The sequence below is a fragment of the Ambystoma mexicanum genome, chromosome 9, assembly GCF_040938575.1.
Source record: "Ambystoma mexicanum isolate Mex_15411 chromosome 9, UKY_AmexF1_1, whole genome shotgun sequence".
In the NCBI taxonomy this organism is placed as follows: Eukaryota; Metazoa; Chordata; class Amphibia; order Caudata; family Ambystomatidae; genus Ambystoma; species Ambystoma mexicanum.
In genome coordinates this window covers 1117329804-1117350510 of record NC_090931.1, presented here as the reverse complement: position 1 = coordinate 1117350510, position 20707 = coordinate 1117329804, and the positions used below count along the sequence as shown (strand labels likewise).

Sequence of the window (20707 nt, the reverse complement as noted above, 5' to 3'; positions counted from 1 at the left end):
GTACTCCATACAATCTTGCCTAATAAAGACCTCAGAGCATACATTGGTTCGTGAAAACATTTGCCTTGGTCTCATTTTTTTATTGCCCTAGTGCTGCTGCTATTTTTGGACTGTTAATCAGCCCACTGTGCTTATCAATATGTATAATCTCTGAGGCTTGTGGAATCTGCTTAGATAACATGCTGTGCATAGGCCGACATCTAGTGGAAGCTGCAGAGTATTTTTGTTTTTCAAAACTCGAAAATGGGCGTCGACACAGAACATGCCAGTAGTACTATCCCTAGTGTGACGTCGACTGTACCCATGATCCCTCACGCGTGTAGGACCCTCAGATTGTTTTTTTTTCCGCCATACTTGTCGGAAGCATTGTTGCGAAGTTCCCTGGCTTTCAGCTATTTTGCAAAAAAAATCATATCATTTCCCCATTCTTTTACTCCGTCGAGATCCGAAGATCGACACCGGTCCGAAGAACAAACAACTGTTGAGACTGCACGACGGTGCTTTGGGCCTCTGAAGGCCTCTGGCCTCGGACCTGCAAGTAGGGAGAGTGGGGGGTGGAAACATACTCACACTTATTATTTCCTACTTGCACTAGCCCGCTGCCTTAAGGTGACATATGGAGAGTACTCCATTTAAATTGTGCCCCAAGTGCAACCGCAAGTACCCTTGGGTTGACAAACACGCCACCTGTAATCTGTTTGCCTAGGGACCACCCTGAGGCTAACTGCAGAGCGTGTAGCCTGTTTAACGCAAAAACACTAATGGACCTCTCCACTAAACGTTAGGCCCACCACGCCAGGCAACTCGAGGCCATGGAAGCGGTGGGTGCCTTCATTGATGAGAGCGACGCTGTACTTTTGGACGGCGCGGGCACAGAGGTGTCGAAAGACGCCCAAGCGCTAGTCCCCGACCTCGGAGGATTGTACGGCAGGGCAGTTATGGGGAACACTCCCGGCTACACGAGCGCTACCCACACTACAACTACACTTAAACACACTAAGTCCAACCGAGACTCGACATGCGTGTCGAGTTCTCGGAAGAAAGATGCACAGAGAGCGGTCCATGGAATCGGTGTCCTCTGGGCCTTCCAGGTCGAGATCGACGCACAACAACCGTCCACAGTTGCCAAGAGTGCGTAGCTCCCCAAAGTCACGTAGGTGTGCATCAGAAGATGAATCTGACCTCCACCCCCAAGCCGCGCACCCAAAGTCTGCTCCGGCAGCCCAATTGGCATCTGCCTCCGAAAGTCAACGTGCACACTCGAAAGATTCAGAGAGTACCCTACACACCCCCGAATCTCGACGCCAGGTGTTGAAAAGCTCAGAGAAGGTCAAAACATCAGGATAACTCTTCTACTCAAGGGGAAGGGGTAAGACAGCAGAAAGTCATCACACTACTTTTGCACCACAGGTACATAAGGACAGACGGAAGTCTTCAGATAGAGAAAAATCCAAGACCCCTGTCCCTGCACCTAAACCCAAACGTATTCCTCCCACTCCTCAGGATATGGGAATAGAAGGGGAACCTTCACAGGAGGTTGTCATACCCAGCTCCAGAGAATGGCGCAGTGAAGACATAGACCGGGTAATGAGGAGAATGTCTTCCCTGGCTGATTTCTACTCTAAGAACCCAGAACATTTCCTCAGTTATCAGTGTACCCCAGACAACGCTACTCCTTCAGGATCCAGGGACTGTCAGCCCCCTAATAAGAAACGTCGGTTTGAGACTCCAACTCAGGGCCTGATTTTATACCCTTACTACATCCAACCTTACCAACAGTATTGTGACGATCCACAACATTATAATGAGGATCCAGACTTAGAAATGTTGGACGACCAAATGGGGGTAGATTATTATGGAGATGACGGCCAGGGTGGGGAGGAGGAAGACGTTGCAGAAGTCTACAATATAGACTCTCCTATTCGCAAAGAACCTCAGATTACTGACTCACCAGTAGATAACCAGCCCCTTCTAAATGAGGTCTTGGCTAGAGCTGCAGAGCCCTTCCACATAGACACTCGGGGGGGGGGGGAGGGGTGGGCGCAAGAGAGGGACTTTGCAGAAGAGATCATGGGAGACAAAAGACCCATTGCTCAAGCCATTCCAATTCTCAAGTCTATACAACACAGAATTGATCCTTCCCTTCTCACCCCTAATCTCATCATGGCTGTAAACCCCAGAATTGAGATGTTCAGGGCTGCCCAGTCTGACCCACTTTACATAAGGGGTCAACTTAAGCCCGACTCCTTGGTAATCACTAACACTAGAAAAAGAGCGGGAACACCTCTATCATCTGAAGCTCAACCCAGATAAGGAGAGCAAAAGAATTTACGGGTTAGGAAGGAAAGCTGCCTCCACTTCTGCTTACCAGGCAAGAATCTCCAATACCACCACTCTGCTGGCAAGTTATAATTTCCACTCGTGGGAGCAGGTAGCTGCTCTAGAATCACTGAAGGGCCAGTTAGCCCAGATCGCGTCGGAGGGTAGAGCCGTGTCCGGATGCATCCTAAAAACGACCTTTGATGCCGCAGATAATGCAGGCCGGCTCATAGCAGAGAGCACAGTCATTAAGAGGCGCGCTTGGCTTAGACAGTCAGGGTTTAAACCCGAGACCCAAGCTACCCTCATCGACATGCCGGTGGTACGAGTCTCTTGTTTGGCAAAGCATTAGAGGACGCACTCAAAACTGCCAAAGAGGAGTACGATGCCCTTAAATCCCTGGGACAATTGACTAATAAGCCCACGAATCAAAGAGGGAATAGTAATTTTTCGTTGCTCACACGGCCAAAATTCCCAAAGGGGCGCCAATTACACACAGGGACAGGGTACATCGTGGGGTGGCAACAACAGATTACCCAAAGTTACAGCAGAGGTAATAAGAGGAGCTGTGGTAGAGACAGCCCAGGCAGAGGCGGTACGCCACCTGCAAAGCAGTGACGTTCCGCTCAGGGTCCCTTCCCACGCATCCCCAGTAAGGGGGCGCATTTCCAATTTCACCCAAGCATGGGAAGGGATCACATCGGACAGATGGGTGCTGTCCACAGTGTCCGCAGGAGACTGCATCAAGCTACTGGAGCGCCCCCACAACCACCGTCCACATCAAGATACATTCCCTGGACCACCAAAAGATCCTCCTCGAGGAAATCGTCAATCTTCTCGCAAAGAATGCAATAGAACTCGTCCCGGGCAACCAGGTAAACAAGGGTATTTATTCAACTTCTTTCCTTGTGCCAAAAAAAGATGTAACAATGTGCCCAGTATTAGACTTACGCCCTGCAAACAAGTATGTCAAGCCCCAAAAATTTTGCATGACTACTCTCCAAGAGGTAATCCCACTCCTTAAAAGAGGGGATTACATGGCAACATTGGACATGAAAGATGCCTATTTTCATATTTCCATGTTCCCAGCGCACAGAAGATTCTTGCGCTTCAAGGTGGACAGTCGGCACTACCAGTTCAAGGTGTGCTGCCCTTCGGTATAGCCTCAGCTCCAAGGATATTCACCAAGGTACTGGCGGTGGCGGCGGCACACCTATGCAGGGAGGCAATCCCAGCATACCCTTACCTGGACGACTGGCTCATCACGGGGGAAACCCCAGTCATTTGCAGATCCAACATCCAAAGAACGTTCAACCTCCTCCGAATTGGGTTTCTCTTTCAAGGAGAAAAAAATCAAGCCTGGTGCCAAGCACCTCCAAACAGTTCCTAGGAGCTGTCCTAAACACTCAAGAGGGGTTGGCCTTTCCATCAGAGGAAAGAATTCGGAATATACTACTGCAAATTCCTCAAGATCAGTCTGGTCGCCAGATAAGGGTGCGCAAAGCGATGCGTTTGCTAAGCATGATGGCGTCCTGCATTTACCTGGTCCCCCACGGGCGCCTGCGACCCATGCAAGAGTTGTTTGTGAAACAGTGGTCTCAGGCAAGTGGTCAGTGGGACGATCTAGTGGTCGTTTTGCCAACACTTGTACAAAGTCTTCACTGGTGGACAAGAGAAACTGCCAAAGGGGAAACCCTTTTACGATCCAGAAATTCAAGCTGTAGTGACTACAGACTCGTTCCTGTCAGGGTGGGGAGCTCACCTCCTTCACCACACAGCTCAGGGTCTCTGGTCTCGCACAGTGGCCAAGAATCGCATCATTCTGCTAGAGCTTCTGGCCGTCTTCAGCGCGCTTTGAGCGTTCGATCCCCACCTGCTGAACCTATCAGTACAGATCTTAACGGACAGTACGACAGCGATGTTTTCCATAAACAGCGAGGGACTCGTTTGCCAAATCTGTCCAGGCTTGCCCAGAGAATTTGGACATGGGCACTCAGACAGAACATTTACTTGTCATCTCAACATGTTCCAGGGGATCTCAGTTCACTAGCAGACGCTTTAAGCAGAGATCCCCTCCCATAAGAACACGAATGGTGTTTACACAGAGAAGTCGTAGAAGACGTCTTCTCACAGTGGGGTTTCCCCACTATAGACCTATTTGCCACAAGCAAAACAGGCAATGACCAGGATTCGCATCCAGGTTCCCCCAGCCAGACTCCAAGGGGAATGCCCTGTGGATGAACTGGTCAGGGATGTTTGCCTATGTTGTTCAACCAACCTCTCTCATGAGAAAGGTGGTCAACAAGATGCACAGGGAATCGATGACGCTCATCCTAGTTGCTCCCATGTGGGCGAGGCAACCGTGGTTCCCACACCTACGCAGACTAGCAGTGTGCGAGCCCATCAGACTCCTGTGCTGGCACAACCTACTATCCCAGCAGCAAGGTCAAACAGTGCATCCTCAACCCAGCTCAATGAACTTTGCAGGATGGCTCCTGAAGTCAGTTCGGACATCTCAATTTACCACAGAGGTGCATGGACATCCTAAAGGAATCTAGGAAACCAAACACGAGGCACTGTTATTTTGATAAATGGAAAAGATTCGTTATCTGGTGCCAGAATAACCAAATCAACCCGGTTGATTGCAGTCCTTCCAATATTGTCACGTACATGCTCCACCTGCTGGAAGTAGGGTTGGTATTTAATTCACTAAAGGTACACCTGGCGGTGTTGTCAGCCTACACCACCACCATAACAAGGTTTCGTGGTGGAAAGTACCAGTGGTTAAAGCCTTCATGGAAGGGGGGTAAAGAGACTCCACCCTCAAATTTCAAACCCATCACCAGGATAGGACCTTAATGTGGTGCTAAGCTCATGGGCCCACCCTTTGAACCCATGCAGAAAGCCAGTCTCAAACACCTGACTTATAAAACTGCCTTCTTAGTAGCCATTACATCCATAAGAAGGGTCAGTGAAATTCAGGCTCTCGGTGCAGGATCCTTTCTTTACTGTTCATAAGGATAAACTGGTTCTACGAACACACCCTAGGTTCTCACCTAAGTTCATTTCAAAATTCCATGTTAACTGAGCCTCTGGCCTTCTTCCAAGAACCCAAAAGCTCTGCTGAGCTGAAACTACATACTCTAGATGTGCGAAGAGCGGTCCTCTACTATGTAGACTAGACCAGGCCGCTAAGAAAAACAGACCAACTGTTTGTCTCCTTAGCTACAGGCAGAGAGGGAGATCGGGTCTCTAAAGGTGCCATCTCAAAGTGGATAGTCAATTGTATCCAGCTATGTTACTCCCTTTCTGAAAAGACTCTGCCTTTTACGCCAAGAGCCCACTCTACAAGAGGCACTGGGGCCACTCTGGCTTTCATTGCAAATGTACCCCTTGACACAATTTGCAAAGCAGCTACATGGAGCTCTATTCACACTTTTACTCAGCACTACTGCATTGACACTCAGTCCAAGACAGATACACAAGTGGGACAAGCGGTTCTAAGACACCTGTTTCCTCATGACCCTTCTCACATCCCACCTCCTTCTAACACTGCTCGCTAATCTATGCACAGCATGTGATCTAAGCAGATTCCACAAGCCTCGGAAGGGATACATTACTCACCGTAATCGTATTTCTGATGCTTGTATCTGCTTAGATTTGCATGCGCCCGCCCTTCCTCCCCTCTGAGAGAAGGCGCATGGATGCTTGTCGTCGTATCTTTCTATCTGCTTGGATAATCTGTACTCACGCTACTCCTCATGTTAGAAAAAATACAATCTGAGGGTCCTATACGTGTGAGAGATCATGGGTACAGTGGATCTTGACGGACGCATATAGCGGAGCTCCTTTCAGCGGTAAGCCATTGACTTTTACCCAATTATGATAATTTTTCTTTCTATCCTTTCATTGACTGCCGAAACACCACGCCAGTGAAGAAAGAAAACTGCCCGCCAGAGACCACCGCGACGGACCGTTTGGCCTTGGAAGGCCGCCCCGGGCCTCGGCCCAGACAGTAGGGAGAGAGGGGGAGGCCATTTTAGAATGCATATTCTCCCCTTCTTACACTTTGTTCGCCCAGCTGCCATTTTCATAACCCATAATTATGGAAAATACACCATTTAAATTTTGCCTTAAGTGTAATCGTTAATTCCCCTGGGTCGACAAACGCTTTGCAATTTGTGTCTCCCAAGAGACCACATCGAAACGTCTTGTCGAGCGTGCAGGCTCTTCATGCCTAAGACATTAAAGGACCGCTCAACGAAACGGTGGGCCCACTATGCCAGGCAACTCAAGGCCATGGAGGTAGAGAGGGAGCCTTTAGCGAAGGCAGCGACGCCATACATTTGGACGGTAAGGGCATCGGAGTAGCTTCAGCTACTCAAGGGCAGACCCCCGACCCCGTAGGACAGGCTGGCGGCCATGTTGTGGGGTCTACACCCGGCGGCGGCAGCGCTACTAAAGCACAGACCACCAAACACACAAACCCCCATCGACATTCGAAAGATGAGTCAAATATTCGACACCTTTAGACACCCCGTGAAAGGTCCACCGAGTCCCAGTCCTCTGGGCAATCTCGATCAAGATCGCCACACAACTGCTGAAAGACGGCAAGGGGGTCGCTCGTAAAACCCCTTCTGAAAGGCTGATCGTCCGTGGACGAAGCCTAAGCTCCCACACACGAAGTTAGACATTCATCGTCCAATAAAGCGGCAGACCCCAAGAAGTCTGTTAAACACTCCTGGGTCCCAGGGTGGGGAAAAACATAATTAAAAGTCCTCTAAGAGCCCTCCTGGGGAGAGAACTTCTCAAAAGGGAATATTATCCAAGCCCACAGAGAAACCAAAGGACTCTAGACCTAAGGTTATACCTCCCACTGATGAGGATTATGGTATTTCCCCTCAATCTATTGTGATCCCAAGTTCAAAGGAATGGTCTTCACAAGATATTGATAGGGTTATGCGAAGAATAAACTTCATGGCTAATATTTATGAAAAAAACCCAGATTACTTTCAAAATTTCCATTCCACTCCTTCCGGCTCTCAAGCCTCTGCCTTACACTCTGAACCCCCTTCTAAGAGGTCTTGCTCTAACGGCCCCTTACAAAGCACAGTTATAGATCCCTATGACACCGAAATAGAACCAGAAGACCAGGAGGATCTTTCTTTTGTGGAAACATATGACCCTCAATTTAATGAAGAGGATACAGATTAACTTTATTATGGGGACGATGTAGACCCAGACACAGACCAGGAGGTTAACATGTACACCATAGATTCCCCTCTTAATCAGGACACTCCAGTGGTCGATTCCCCTGTCGATAATCAACCCCTCCTCAATGAAGTCTTCACCAAAGCAGCAGAACACTTCCAAATTGACACAGGAGGTACAGGAGGATAGAGACTTTGCTGAACAAATACTGGGGTACTAAAAGACAGGTCAGTTTATCCCACTACTGAAATCGGTCCAACAGAGAATACAGCCTTCCTTAGAAGCACCCAATCTCACACGGGCCGTTAACCCGCGTGTGGAAAAACTATTCAGGCCTGCACCATCAGACACCTTATATATAAGAGGCCAATTGAAGCCAGACTCATTGGCTGTTACCACAACAAGAAAAAGAGCAGGCACCACCCCTTGCTTCCTCCGAGGCCCCACTGGATAAGTAAAGCGAGAAGATTTCTGCCATGGGCAAAAAGGTCTCTTCCTCTGCGGCCTATCAAACTAGAATAGCCAATAACGCTACACTTTTGGCAAGTTATAACTGCCATAAGTGGGAGGAAATTTCTGCTTTACTTTCGTCCGCCCCAGAGCCACTTAATTCACAACTAGCTCAAGTGGCAGCAGACGGAAGGGTCGTATCTACTTGTCTCCTTAAATCAAACTTCTATAAAGCTGACCATGCCGGAAGAGTCATTGCAGAGGGGACTATTATAAAGAGGCATGCATGGCTTCGCCAGTCGGGCTTTAGGCCAGAGAGACAAGCCACTCTAAAACATGCCAGTGGAACCTAATGTGCTCTTCGGCAAAGCTGTGGAAGACTTACTGAAGACAGCAAAGGATGAGTATGACACTCTAAAATCTTTAGGTCAGCTCACAAACAAGCCTACTGGTCAAAGGGGTAACAGCCATTTTCGCCGTTTACGGGGCCACAATTCAGAGGATCTGGCTACAGTCCAGGCCAAGGTTTCTATGGGAATGATCAAGGACAAGCCTTCCAGGGCTATCCACGAGGACAACGCAGAGGTCGTGGTGGTCGGGGCAGAGACCCAGCTCGAGGTGGCACCCCTCTTCGGAGCAAGTGAGATTCCGCTCCAGTTACCCTCCCATGCATCTGCAGTAGGAGGATGCATTTCCAATTTCACCCATGCACGGAGGGTATCTCCTTGGACAGATGGGTGCTGTCCACGGTAGTAGGGGGCTACTGCATAGAACTACTTCTACGTCCTCACGACCACACCCACGACAGAAAAATCCACTCGGAGGAACATCAGCGGATCCTTCTAGAAGAAATAACGCTTCAATTAAAGGGGCGCTATAGAAGTGGTCCCAACCAACCAGGTAAACAAGGGTATTTATTCAACTTACCTCCTTGTCCCAAAGAAAGATTTAACGATGCGCCCTGTATTAGATTTACGCCCTGCAAACCAGTATGCCAAGCCACAAAAGTACTGCATGACTACGCTACAAGAGGTAAATCCGCTACTAAAAAAGGGGGATTACATGGCAACACTGGATATGAAAGATGCCCATTTTCATACTTCAATGTTCCCAGCGCACAGAAGATTCTTGCGTTTCAAGATAGCAAACAAGCACTACCAATTCAAAGTGCTGCCCTTTGGGATGGCCTCGGCTCCAAGGGTATTAACAAAGGTACTGGTGGTTGTGGCAGCGCACCTGCGCAGGGGAGCAATCCCAGTGTACCCTTACCTGGATGACTAGCTCATAACAGGGGAATCGCCTCTGATTTGCAGACAAAACATCCAAACAATAACCTCCTCTTTCAATTGGGCTTCTCAATCAACGAGAAAAAATCAAGCCTAGTGCCAAGTACTTCCAAACAGTTCCTAGGAGCTATCCTAAACACAGAGGAAGGATTGGTCTTTCCTTCAGAGGAAAGAGTAAAACATTTGTTACTGCAAACACCACATTATCGGGCCGGCCGCCAGATAAGGGTGCGCAAAGAAATGCGTTTAATAGGCATGCTGGCATCTTGCATATACCTGGTTCCTCATGCGGGCCTGCACATGCGTCCGATACAGGAGTAGTTGGCGAAACAGTGGTCTCCGGCAAGCGGTCAGTGGGACGATCTAGTGTTTCGCCAACACTTGTACAAAATCTTCACTGGTGGACGAGAGAAAAAAACGTAACGAGAGGGAAACCTTTCTATGACCCACAGATCCAGGCAGTAGTCACAATGGACAACTCACTTGAAGGGTGGGGGGGGGGCTCGCTACCTTCACCACACAGCTCATGGTCTGTGGTCTCGCACTGCAGCTCAGAACCACATCAATGTGATGGAACTTCTGGCAGTATTCAAAGCCCTTCAGGCATTCGAACCACATTTAACAAACCTGTCAGTGCAGATCCTAACTGACGGCACCACAGGGATGTTTTATATCAAGAAACGGGGGTACACGCTCTCAAATCTATCCAGACTTGCACAGAAATCTGGAAATGGGCATTCGGACGGAAAATGTCCCTGTCATCACATGTTCCAGGTCTACTCGACACTCTAGCAGACTCATTGAGCAGAGATCCCCTACCAGAGGAACAAGAGTGGCGTCTACACGAAGAAGTCGTAGAACCTCTTTTCTCAATGGGGTTTCCCAACTATAGACTTATTAGCCACAAGCGAAAATAAAATCGTCAATGCCCAGACTTCGCATCCAGGTTCCCCCAGCCAGGCTTCAAGGGGAACACCCTATGGATGAACTGGTCAGGGAAATTTGCCCTCCCCCCCGCCCCCCCAACTCCCCCTCCCCCCCCCCAAACGCCTCTCGAGGAAGGTGGGTGAACAAGTTACACAAGGAACCAATGACGCTTATCCTAGTTGCTCCTATGTGGGCAAGACAACCGTGGTATCCACATCTGCGCAAACAGGCGATGTGGGACCCCCCATCAAGCTCCCGTGCCAGTACAACCTACTCACCCAGCACGAGGGACTAACAGTGCACCCACAACCACAATCCATGAACTTGGCAGCATAGCTCCTGAAGTCAGAGTTCGGGCATCTCAATCTACCTCAAAGATGCATGGATATCTTGAAAGAATCAAGAAAACCAAACACTAGGCACTGTTATTATGACAAATTGAGACAATTCGTAATCTGGTGCCAGACTAAGCAGATCAACCCCAAAGATTGTACTCCATCTAACATTCTAACCTATATGCTCCACTTGCTAGATGCAGGGTTAGTGTTCAACTCCCTAAAAGTCCACCTGGTGGCCTTGTACGCATACACCACTTCCCATAATAAGGTCTCATGGTGGAAGGTACCGGTTAGCAAAGCATTTATGGAAGGGGTTAAGAGACTCCAACCTCCAATTTCTAACCCACCGCCAGGTTGGGACCTCAATGTGGTACTCTCTAAGCTCATAGGACTCCCATTTGTGCCTATGCACAAGTCTAGTCTCAAACACCCGACTTATAAAACTGCCTTCTTAGTAGCCATCACTTCCATAAGAAGGGTTGGCCATAAGAAGGGTTAGTGAAATCCAAGCATTGTCAGTGCAGGATCCTTTCTTTACTATATATGACAACCTGGTTTTAAGTACTCACCCTAGGTTCTCACCTAAATTCATCTCCAAATTTCATGTAAACCAATCTATTGAGCTACCGGCTTTCTTCCAGGAGCCCAAAATCTCTCCTCAAGTAAAACTCCACACACTAGATGTGAGGAGAGCGTCCTCTACTACGTAGACAAGACGAGACCGCTAAGAAAGACAGATCAACTGTTTGTCTCCATAGCACCAGGCAGAGAAGGTGACCGCATCTCTAAGAATGCCAGCTCTAGGTGGATAGTCGGATGTATCCAACTGTGCTATTCCCCATCAGATAAAACACTGCCTTTTACGCCAAGGGCCCACTCCACAAGAGGTACTGGAGCCATTCTGGCTTTCAGTGCAAATGTCCCCTTAGACAATATTTGCAAAAAAACTACATGGAGCGCAATACATACTTTCACTCAGCAATACTGCATTGACGCTCGTTCCAAGACGGATACACAAGTGGGACAAGCAGTTTTAAGACATTTATTCACTCATGAACCTTCTCACATCCCAATGCCGCCGCCTTCCACTGCTCGCTAATCTATGCACAGCATGTGATCTAAGCAGATTCCACAAGCCTCAGAAGGGATACATTACTCACCGTAATCGTATTTCTGATGCTTGTATCTGCTTAGATTTGCATGCGACCCACCCTTCCTCCCCTCGGAGAGAAGGCCCATGGATGCTTATGAGCTTGTCTGATACGTATCTGCTTGGATACAACAGTACTCGCGCTACACCTCATGCTACCTCATGTCCGAAAAATAACAATCTGAGGGACCTCGACGCGTGAGGGATCTGGGGTACAGTGGACGTCACACTAGGGATAGTATTACTTGCACGCCCTGTCTACGTCCCTTTTCCAAGTTTGGAAAACAACTATAATACGCCGCAGCTTCCACTAGATGTCGGCCTATGCACAGCATATGAATCTAAGCAGATCCAGGCATCAGAAATAAGATTACGGTGAGTAATCAATTATATCTATCATCTGCTCAGATTTAGACCCCTTGCTATGCATACGCTGACATCTAGTGGAAGCTGCAGAGTATTATATTTGTTTTTTAAACCCGAAAAGGGATGTCGACAGACCGTGCCAGTAATACGATCCCTAGTGTGACGGCCACTGTACCATGGTCCTCCACGCGTCGGGGTCCCTTAGATTGGTTTTTGGTTTTTCCGCTATTGACGGACGCTAAATCGCGGAGTTCCTATTCGGCTAATGCCATTGATTATATATTAATTAGAGTTGGTTACTCTTTCTCTCCTTTTAGTCACTGACTTTCGACAACATCTTTGGCGGTGAAAAGGACGAACGCCGTACAAAGACCTTGATTCGACTGACCCATTCGGCGTTGGAAGGCCGCACCTGGCCTCTGCCCAGACACTAGGGAGAGTGGGGGGTGGACATTTCTTAGGGCTCTAAGAGAATGCATACTCCCCTTTATGCCCTCTATTCTCGCCTGGCTGCCCTTCCATCCAAAAATGGAAAAAAATCAAACGCTGGGCCCATCACGCCATGCAGGCCAAGGCCGCCATTGACGTGGAGGGTGCCTCCCACGGCAGCATCGCCGTCTTGACAGACGACAAAGGCGATGGGGAAGCGATCGATTCCCACGTGCTAGCCTCCAACCCCAATAAACAGGCCGGCAGCGCTGTTACGCGGGCGACACCCGGTGGTAGTAGCACTCACACTACAGCCCACACTAAACACATACCCAAGTGCCGAGATTCAATGGCAATGTTGTCTACCAGCTCGCACACGGCATCGAGGGGGAGGTCCACCAGTTCCCTGTCCTCTGGGTAATCAAGGTCCCGATCGCCACACGACAGGCCCCCAGTCAAGAGACGATGCAGACGCTGTGTCCAAACCCTCAGCCGAATGTTGGAAGACGCGGCTTCGGTCCTTACTACTGCAGAATTTCGACACTCTGCCCAAACGTCGAAACCAGCAAAAAGCACCAAGACCTAAAAAATCACCAATCTGGTGCAAAATCATGTCCCTGAAAGCCTCCTTAAGGGGAATCATTCTCCTAAAAGAATCATCAATCTCATAGGTAGAAGTCTAGTACACCGCACAGGGAAAAATACTGTGTCTCAGGGGGAGAATACCATAGCAGCAGCCTTAAAGAACAAGGATCAGCCTACACCTCAAACGCCTGTGTCCATACCAAGTTCCCCTCAGTGGACCTCTGAGGACATTGATAGGGTTATGAGACCAATGTCATTCATGGCAGATTTTTGAGAAAAATCCCCATGCTGTACAAAATTTCCAAATTAAGCCACCAACTACTGCCACTACATCCTCGCAAAACACCCAGCAAAGAGGCTACGTCCTGACACCTTTTCACCTCAGCAAGACCCAGTCCATATTGATCTATATGATCCATATTCACACACTGAGGACATTGATACCATTCAGGAGGCAGACCAATACTACAATGACTATGAAGAGGATGTGTATAATTTACCCTCTCCTGTCAACATAGACCCACCAGTGGCAGATGCTCCAGTGGACAATCAACCGCTGTATGATATGCTCAAAGGCAGCAGAGCATTTTCAAATTCAGACCCAGGAGACACAGCTAGATAAAGATTTTGTGGAAGACATTTTGGGGGACAGGAAAGCTGCCATCCAATTTATACCCATTTAGTCCATTCAAAGAAGAATAAAACCTTCTCTGGAGAACCCAAACCAAACGCGGGCAGTCAACCCATGTATTGAAAAGCGCTTCCGCCCTGCACCCACAGACCCACTGTACATAAGAGGGCAATTAAGACGAGATTCACTTGTGGTAACCACAACTCTGAAAAGGGCAGGAACACCTATAGCCTCATCATAAGTGCCCCCGATAAGGAGAGTAAAAAACTGTACACTCTAGGGAGGAAAGTGGCCACCTCAGTGGCCTTTCAATCAAGGATTGCAAATAACACCACTTTGTTGGCAAGCTACAACTGCTCCAGAACCCCGCAAGTCTCAACTGGCCTTCACAGTAGCGGATGGCAAGGCGGTGTCCAGCTGCGTCTTAAACAACTTAGATGCTGCAAAATGCAGGCAGGATCATTGCAGAAGGGACCATCATTAAACGCCATGCATGGCTTTGGCAATCTGGTTTCAATCTTGAAGCACAGGCAACACTTCTAAACATGTCTATAGAATCCAATGTCCTGTTTCAAAAAAGCTGTTGATGCATTAAAATCTGCCATGGAAGAGTATGACACTCTGAAATCACTAGGCCAGCTAACTAAGAAACCACCAGGCCAAAGAGGCGATTGCAATTTTCGTTGATTTTCGAGGACAAAACTCGCAAAAGGTTTTCGGTTATTGCCGAGGTCAGGGCTCATCCTGGGGAAACAATCGGCGACAAGCCTCGCAAGATTTCCAGAGGAGCCAGCGTCTATCTCGTAGCCGGTAGAGCAACACCTCCTAAACAATGGCCTCCTGCTTCAGGTTCCCCTCCCATGCCTCTCCAGTAGGAGGGCGTATAACTCACTTCACCCACGCATGGGAGGTAATCCCCTCGGACAGGTGGGTGCTATCCATCGTAGCGGGCGGTTATTGCGTGGAGCTACTTAAGCAACCCTCACACCATCCCCAGCATAAAGCCACCCACAGAGGAACGCATCCTTCTTTAGGAGGTTGCAATGCTGCTACTCAAGGACGCCATCAAAATCGTCCCAGCGAACCAGGTAAACTACGTCTATTCAACCTACTTCCTTGTGCCAAAAAAAATCTAACAATGTGCCAAGTATTAGACCTACGCCCTGCAAACACGTATGTCAAGCTACAAAAATTCTGCAGGTCAACGCTACAGGAAGTAATCCCACTGCTAAAGCGGGGGGGGGGGGGGACTACATGGCAACATTAAGTATGAAAGATGCCTATATTTATATTTCAATGTTCCCAGCGCACAGAAGATTATTGCGTTTCAAGATGGCAAACCAGCACTACCAATTCAAGGTGCTACCCTTCAGAATAGCATCTGCTCCAAGGGTATTCACCAAAGTACTGGCAGTGTTGGCAGCGCACCTGCACAGGGAGGCAATCCCAGTGTCCCCCTACCTGGGCGACTGGCTGATTACACGGGAGTCTCCCCAAATTTGCATGCAAAACACTCGAACTATAAACCTTCTCTTCCAATTGGGCTTCTCAAGAAACGAGAATACATCAAGCCTTATGCAGAGTGCAACCTAACAGTTCCTAGGATCCGTCATACATGCAAAGGAAGGGTTAGTCTTTCCATCAAAGGAAAGAGCTCAAAACATGCTACTGCAAATACCACAGTATCAAGCTGTTCACCAGATAAGCGTACGCAAAGCAATGCGTTTGCTCGGCATGCTGGCATATTGCATTTACCTGGCCCCCACACGTACGTTTGCGCATGTGGGGGCCATGTGGGAGTGGTTGGCGAAAGTGGTCGGCGAAACAGTGGTCTCAGGCAGGCAGTGGGACGATCTAGTGGTCGTTTTGGAGAGCACAAGCGGTCCAGGTTCACACACTGGGGTTATGCCCAAAGGGTCTTGTAGATAGTTTGCACAAAAAGGATGAAATTAAAGTCAGGAAAAGTTAGCTAGGTTGTCCCAGGCTAGCCCAGGTTAGAAAGTTGAGGCTTTACTGTCACCCCGAACGATATGTCGCAAGGGAAGCCAGGCGGGATACACTACCTTAAGTGTGAAGGAAGCTCCAGCGGGGGCAGCTGTTCCTGGCAGCAGGTGCAAGTCGGCGTTTTGTCCAGAGGAAGAAGAGGTCTCGCCGTGGAGGAAAGAAGGTCGTTGCACTGCCAGGGAAGAAACCAGCCGCAGAGTTCTTTCGGTTAAAAGGTACTACCCGTCTCTTCGCGGTAGTGGTAAGCCGTGGTATTCCGGTTGCCGGGGTGCTTGGCACGGGCATGGCGGCCACGAGATGCTCCAGGAAGGTGAAAAGAAGGCAAAACTGGTTATCCCCACCAGTCAAAGGAAGAAGACTCTCCGGACTGGAGGTCTCCTCTGTCGTCGGGAAAAGTGGTGAGACGGTTCAGCAGGGCTCCACCGGTGGTGTCGTCGTTGCAGGTCGACTCTGCTTCTCCCTCCTCGGATTCTTGGGTCCTGTGGCGACTTCTGAAGTTCCAGTCCCCAAAGCCCTGCTTTTATGCAGCACACCCCCATTCACTCAGCCTAGCTGTCAATCAAACATGCTAAGTGGTGAGCCAGCCGGCTCACCACTTGGGCCAATCACACGAGTGCGACTTGAGTTACCAAGGTAACTCAGTCCAGGGTGCCTAAACCTCCTCCCACACCCCCTGTGGTACCCAGCCCAGACAGAGTGGCACCACTTTTGGAGGCTTCTGTGGAGAAGCCCGCCAAAAAGGGGAACAAAGGGCTCGACTTGGGTTGGAGTCACAGAAGAGAACACAAATGCCATTTTAGAATAGAGTTCTGGCAAAAAATACCAACCGGTGAATTAATATTAGTTACATAACCCGGCGGCGTGTTCGAGGCTATAAGAATTAAATAAAGTTGGTAGCCTCGAACAATGGGAAAATCCCATAGATATATTTGTGGTCGAATATAAAAAGTAGTATCCACTGCCACCAGCCAAAACTCGATCAGGGGGGGACGGAGACGCCCTCGAACAACAGACCCCGGGGCAATCGAATTGCCCTGACCAGTACGTCCGCAATATGGTTTGTACTGGTTTCTGTTCATAATTTGGGACTAGTAAAGCCAATGGTGACTTTACATTCCCTGGGAGACAGTAGTCAGTCCCAGGGTATGGAGTCTATGTTGGGGGGTCGCTATGACACCCCTGGGTTACGGTAGGGAGTGTGCTGTGTAACCCACATCAAAAACACAAGACCCTATGGAGTAAAAGACCCCATAGCCCATAAAACGCACGGAAAGATAAAGGAACACCTCAAATCATGTCTAAGAGTGGGAGAGAAAAAAATAAACCCCAGAAATCCAGCAAAGCTGCTGGGGGTCTCACTAGGTTTGGGAAATTAGCCTTAGAGAATTCTCCCTAACATTTAGGGGCTTATGACAACACTGCACAGAGGGTGCTGTTTCACAAAAAGGTAGATGCCTAAAACTCTGAAAAGAAATCACAAAAATGTTCCCTACATTAGAGTAAAACGTGTCCCACTCGCCCGGGAGAATTAGTAAATGAAAAATCCAGGTATTCAGGAAAGAGTGCTGGGGGATGTTGGGGAGAATTCTCATAAATTATTGATTTCCCTTACCTACTTTGCTGGATTTCTAGGATTTATTTTTTTCACCTGGTAATGGTGAGCCTTTTTTCCCACTCTTACGTGTGTTTTGCTATGTGTGTTTCTACTTTTTGTGTGATCTTAGGCACTGGAGCCTCACCTACTACAGGGCACCATATTTTTCATGCGTTACACAGCATCTTCAGTGCAGTGACGCAGGGTTGCCTTTTAGACTTCCCACCGACTCCATTTTCTGGGGCTGACTACAGTCCCCCAGAAAAGGGTAAAGTAGCCATTAACTTTACCTTCGTCACTTTAAACCACAGACCCAGTACACCCCATCTTCCATGGAGTATTGGAAAGGGTCAATTCTTATCCCTTTTTGTCTGTGCCTGTTGGGGCATTGTTTCGCTCCCTTTACATTAAGACTTGGCTGGTGGCAGTGGTATCTACCCTAACTTTTCTACCGCGATTATCTTATATAAACATGGTAATGTTTTAGGCTATTATATTAGCCTTAAACATAAACCCGCTTGACCAAATAAATTTTATTTTGGCTCCGGCCGGGTTTATTCACCATTTCTTTTTGTTAGTCTTTCTCGTGTTTTACTCTGCGCGCCAAATCAGGTTTGGTCCCTTTGTTCATAGCTTTTTAGCGGGCTTCCGTACAGAAGCCCTCCTTTAGGCGCCTGGGTAGGCAGGATGTGAGGCAGGGGTTTTAGGACCCCTGCCATGGGTTCCCTTGGTAACCCAAGTCACACTCCTGTCTGATTGGCTAAGGGGACTGGCCTTGCCAGGCCAGCCACCCTGCTGTGTGATTGACAGCCAGGCTGTATGAATGGGAGGAAAACTGCTCTTCCAGTCCCAGAGACTTGCTTTTTAGGCAGTCGCCACTGGAACGAAAGAACCAACTAGGAACTGGAAGAAGAGGACCCCCTACAACGACTGAACTGCCCGGTGAAGCCCTGCTGCAGGTCTGAATCTCCAGAATCTGACGACCGATGAGATTCTCAGAGAAACTTCTTCCCTTGAGCTGGTGGGACCAACCAGTTCACCCCAACTGCAAGCCAGGACCCCTCCTCTGGTCAAATTCGCTGTACAGTGCTACAGTAGGCCGGATAGCCAGGAAAGGTCGGACCCTGCTTGGGTTTTAAGGAGTGCACCTTTTATTTGTTGCTTGGTGCTGCTGGTTTCTTCCCTGGGTAGTGCAGGACCCTCCAGTCTTCCTTCTGATCAGTCCGACAGTCGGTTCAGGAACCATGAGCCTGCAGGAACTACCAGGAACGTCTGCCTCAGCCCCCTCTCCGTTTTAAGGTACAGTGCGAATCCGGTTGTGCGTGTTCAGCTGCGGTGAAAGTGTTTGAAATCTTTTTCCAATCCGAGGGCTTGTCCTTCGAGCCAACTTTTCTACCAACCAACCTCGTCCTTAAACCGTGCCACAAACTTTACCGTGAACTACCCTGAACTGTATTATCTTGAGCAAAAGACTTTTGAACCATTGACTTTGGCCCTAAGCCTTTTCTATCTGATTTTATCATTGTAGTCTCTCTTGTTCGCTTGCCCTGAGTACTTACCTGTTGGTGTGGATCCATTTCTGTTAACTTTTGTCTTTCCCTCCCTTTTAAATTGCTGGAGTGCCATTTTGCTCCCACTTCATTTTGTGAGCTTAACTTGTCTGGAATTTAAGGGAAGGGGTGTGGTGTATTAAGAGTGATTTTTAGACTGCTTATAATAGTGTAACGTTATGCAACTGAAGAGTGAAATAAATGTATATTCTTTTACTTGAAAACCTTCAGTCAGTGTTTGCCCGAATCATAGTAATTGCTGTCCTTTGTGTAACTATTTGATACTGCTCACTTACTCTTGAGATAGGTCTGGCTGCTCCGCTACTGCTACCACTCTGTGTAGTACAGGCTTGTACCAAAAGTGAAATTGTACTGTCACTTGTAGTCTTGAGTGTGGTGTTCCCAAAGGGTACTGCATATAATTATGCCTAACAGGGGACTCCTAGACAGAAGAGAAATGTACCCTATCATCCAAGACGAGATTCTTCTTGGAGCTTTCTCCTATGTACTTGGCATCATGGCTCCTGAATCCTAGTTCCGACCTTGAATGTACGTGGATATTTTAAGGGAGGCACAGAAGCCAAACACACAAACCTGCTACTGCAATAAATTGAAGCATTTTGTGATTTGTTGTGCTAAACTCAGTCCGTTCGATACAATGTACACCGCAGGACATGGTTATATCTGATCTGTTGAAGCCTGGTTTAATCTAGAACTCCGTAAAGGTTAATCTACCAGGATTAGCAGCCTGCACCACATCTCAACACAAGGTTTTTTGGTGGCAGGTGCCAATTGGTAAGCCTTAATGTAAGGTCAAATCCTTTATCCGCCAATTTCAATAACCGTTCCAGACGGACTGAAATATGGTATTGCATAGTGTAACAAGGTCCGTAACCTGCCCTTGTCAAGAGCGGAAGGGAACCCATCTCAGCCTGGGGTGGATGGCCTAGCAAGGAGTAATCTAGTGCCAGTCCTACCCCAGAGGGGGACAGTGACAGTTGAAAGGGGACCAATTCTTGCCTGCCTCCCTCCCTCCCAAGTGCTATCTTATATATTTTTTGTATTTTATTGAGCATTTGTTAGGTGATTACAGCAGAATTCTGTTTCAAAGCACCACAAGGCTAAATGAGGGAGAGTGACATTGGCAAAAACAGTAAACCTACAGTTGTGGTCCCACTAGGCTTTGTGGTATTAGGACATGCAAGTGCAGTGAGAAGTGCAAGAGGTAGAGATGGTTGAGGGGGCAAGAAATGGACAAGTGCTGGTGGGTGTGGGCGGGGCTTCTAAGGGGTGTGGGCGGGGGTGCTAAGGGGAGCCTCAGAGGGAAGTGCCAGGGGAGCCAATGAGGAGGCCTCGGACTAAGTGCTATTGTGGGTGACTCACATGAGTGGGGGTGGTGCTGGTATCGACTGGGTAGAAGTGCCTGGTATCCTGTGAGATTCACGAGGACCAGGCCACAGGTCTCAGTGGTAGGGGAGGGCAAGAGGTTGAGAAAAGCAGTTTCCGGAACTTAAGGAGGCCTGGTTCAACTCTGAGAAGGGCCGGGAGGCTGTTCCAAAGGAAGGCACCAGCCGTGGAAAGAGACCTGCCCCCCACTCTTTGCTTGGAGAAGCGTTTCACAATTTAAGAGTTAGAGGAGCGGAGGGCTCTAGCAGGGGAGTATTTAGGGAAAAAAAGTTTGGGATGGCGTGGCCCCAGGCCCCAGAAAGCCTTGGGGATAATGCAGAGGGTCTTGAATTTGAACCTTGCTGCCACCGGGAGCCAGTGGAGAGATTTTAGGGCTAGAGAGATAGGATCCCTGGGTTTGAGGCCAAGATGATTCTTGCAGCCCTATTCTGGATTAGCTGGAGGGGCCATAGGGAGGAAA

General features: G+C 48.6%; 1 protein-coding gene across 2 annotated transcripts in view; it reads left to right on the top strand.

Annotated features, from left to right (window-relative positions):
- The window catches only part of RIF1 (replication timing regulatory factor 1), a 1074525-nt gene that overhangs the window by 601608 nt on the left and 452210 nt on the right, over positions 1-20707 (top strand). The window lies entirely within an intron of this gene.